This window comes from Fragaria vesca, linkage group LG6, assembly GCF_000184155.1.
Source record: "Fragaria vesca subsp. vesca linkage group LG6, FraVesHawaii_1.0, whole genome shotgun sequence".
NCBI lineage: Eukaryota > Viridiplantae > Streptophyta > Magnoliopsida > Rosales > Rosaceae > Fragaria > Fragaria vesca.
Window position 1 is genome coordinate 9,085,225 of NC_020496.1, and position 3,668 is coordinate 9,088,892.

The following is a 3,668-nucleotide window of genomic DNA, read 5'->3' on the forward strand; positions in this document are numbered from 1 at the left end:
CTCTCTCTCTCTCTCTCTCTCTCTCTCTCTCTCTTGTCAAACCTGTGGGAGTGATGGGGGGCATGCTCGATGGTCCTCTCTATATACATGTTTCGGCGGTTTTCCTGTTGCTTATGTTGGGGAGGTTGTTGGCGACATCGATACATGCTTGGTGAACTGGATATGGTTTCGTGTTGAACGAGAGACGAAGTTGAAGGCTTTGGTTTCTGGTGGTGATAGAGAGATTGATGGTGGCTGGAAGGATGGTTGTTTTCTTCCAATTGTTATCAAGGGCAGTGGAATTGAGGGTGAGGCAGCGTTGGGTGAGCCTTGCGTGGTGGTTCAGGATGGGGTTTATGTGGCGGTGCTGTCGGACGATGACGCCGACATTTGGATCGACGGTGAATGGAAACCTGGAGATTCTTTTCTTCTTCCTCACGTTGTCACTATGGTTGATGACGTAGTGTTGGGAGGGCTGCATCACCTCTTTGGTTGGGCTGTTGATGGTGGGTCTCACAATGTTGGGGCGACAACAGTGGTTTCAAGGTGGGGTGCTGGCGGCGCTGCGCGCTGGTTGATGGCAGCTAGGGTTTCCATCCGGGCGACAATAGCTGGGCTTTTTTGGGCTTGCGTAGTTATTTTGTTTTCTAATTTTATTTCTTTTTTCGATTCATATCTTTTTTTGCAAAAGGATACTAGCTAGGCCTTTTATTATCTTGCCTTGAGTGAGAGAGATCGCAAAGGAAATAGAGACTCAGTGGTCCCTTAATTGGGACTTATATTTTATTAGCCGGGCTTTATAATTTATTTGTTTTGGGCTTCATACAAAAATGTGGGTGTACTAGGAGATTGCTAGTATAATTTGCTCTTTTTTTGGTGGATTTGTAGTAGTTTCTACAGAACGGTTCTTTCTATCGCTTTCATTGAGGGGGATCGTTTTTGTACTTGCTGAGCTAATAAAGGATGACCTCTTTTGAATAAAAAAAANAAAAAAAAAAAAAGAGAGGAGGGCAAAGTTGGAAATAAAGAGGTATATTTCAATTTTTAGGTCTATTTACTACTTTGCTGGGTACATTTAGCAACACCCGTGTAATAATCATGCGAATTATTAGGACTAGCCTCTTAACACACGCTCACGCGTGTGTCAATTTTCTTTCTTCTTTTTTGTTTTGTATTAATGCATTTTTCTGAATAAAAATAATTGGTTATGGTTTTTTTTTTTTTTTTTTTTTTTAGAAGTGGATCGTAAGTAAACAATTATTATTGTAGGAAACCAATAGCTACTCCACATTTGTTGGCCCTTTTTTCTTCTACTTTCTGTTCTATATATATATATATATATATAGTTCTTATCAAGAGCGAAACTTCATTCTAGAATTAAAATGCGAAGCTCCTTTCTTAGTTATTGGATCAATTTACTTAAATTTAAGGAGCTGAAATTCACACTCCCAAAAATACAATCCACACTCCCTATGTTCTTACATCCAAAAATGCCCTTTGAAATAATATTTTCTCTCGACCTCAACTCCCACCTTTCCTCCGACTCCGACGCCAACCCCACCTCCGTCCCTCACCGCACGATCGACGAAATTCTCGACGACTCCACGTCAGTGTCCCCCTCCTCCTCCCTGCGCAGTAGCTCCGCCTTATCTCAGTTCCTCGTGTCCGATCCCAGATTGCCCCAAAGCGACGTCGTCTTCGTCGCCAGCGTCAGAAGACTCAGAACCGAGGCCGCGGGAAGGTCAGTTGGAGGAGAAGGAGGTCCGGCCGGGTTTGAATTTGTACAGCCGAGCCAGGTCCGGTGATTTCCCTGACGATTATGTCGGGAGAATTTCGAGGCCGTCGCTTCCAGGTCGATGCCGACGCCGCACGCCGCCACGATCAAGTCGAGGAGGAACACCGGGAGTGGAAGCTTCCAGAAGGTTTTGGAGGCTGTGGTGGGCTGGTGGTGGCGGAATTAGGTGAGAGATTTGAGGGAGGGTCCAAATTTAACGAGGATAGCAATGCGGTTGGTTCCGAAACGAGGGCGATGAGTTCGAATGAAGTAGAGGAGGATTTTGGTGGTGAATTAGGGAGGAGAGATGACGTTTTGGAGGGGGAGAGGGAGGTAGATGAATTGAGTTTTGGCAATGCTGGTGCGTTAGAGGTCAGTATTGTTAGTATATTAGTGATGATGAGAATTCAAAGAATTTTAGATGAAAAGAATGAAAAAGTTGAGGTTGCGGTGGAATCGTCACCGAAATTAGATGAGGATAGTCCTTCTGGGAGACGTAGTGATATTAAGAATGAGCGTACTGGTGAGGATCAACAGCATTTTGTTGGTAATGATGAGGTTGGTGTTAATGCTAATGAATGGTAAAGATGGCGAAGATCATTCTGATGATGATGCATTGGCATGGGGAACTTCAGTCACTCAGCTTGTGGAGGAGAGAATCGACTCAATTCAATCGAGCAACTGGAGAGCAGGAGGAGGGTAGTTCTGGGTTGCAAATGATAATTGGATGAGTTTCTGGCTTGAATTGTTATTTGATTTTCGGATCAATTTCTTACAATTATAATTAGCAGGGTATCGAAGTTGTTGTAAAATTCTTGAGATGTACATGCATAATCATAAATCCAGACCTTTCCAACCGTTATATGAATTGTTCAATGAATACCAAAGAAGAGATTTGGTGGTTATCGGAGAAGCAAAAGAGAGAAAAGATGGAAGAAAAAAAAACTTGATGGCATTTGAGGAAGTAGAATAGAGTTGCAAAAGAAATATTATTAAAAAATTCAAAGGGAGTGTGGATTGTATTTTTGGGAGTGTGAATTTCAGCTACCTAAATTTAATGGACAATAACTAAACTCTCCTAACTATGATGAAAAACCATGTTAACTATTAAGAAAAGGAAAAAGAAAGAAAAAAAAAAAAACGCAATTTGCTCTTTTCGTTTCTGTTCCCGTCTACAAGAAAAACATGAATTGAGACAGATCAAGTAAATTGCTTAATCTGGTTGATACAAGAGAAAGCGTTTGACTGTATATTTTGATCTTCAATTAATTCAATTATGCACTTGTTCTTCTCAATTTGACCTTTCTTGAATTCAAGATCAGAGGAACGTGAGCGTGAGAGAAAAAGAAGAAGAAGAAGATATGGTTAATTGATATAAGCGAAAGCGTTTGGCTTTATATATTGAACTTCAATTCATTCAATTATGCACTTATTCTTCTCAATTTTACCTTTCTTGAATTTAAGATCACATATAAATCTATGAATTAGAAGATCAGACGGGGAACGTGAGCCTTAGAGAAGATGGAGCACAGAAAAAAGAAGAAGAAGAAGAAGAAGAGGACGAGATGAGAAACCCTAGTTAGGAGATAATTGATTCTTTTGCAATTAAAAAAGAATTAATGTTTCTCCTAATTTCTACGTTTTTATTTTTATTTTTCATTTTCTTAATAGTTAACATCGTTTTTTACTCTAGTTAGGAGAGATTAGTTATTGTCCATTAGATTTAAATAAATTGATCCAATGATTAAGAAAGGAGCATGGCACTTTAATTCCAGATTGAAGCTTCGCTTTAGAATTAAAATGTAAAAATCCTTTTTTGGCTCACTTTTCAGTCACATATCCACATCTCCACCGTTCAGTTTTTACTAACGTAATATATAGATCAGTTCTGCCAAGTTTCATCCAATTTGAAACT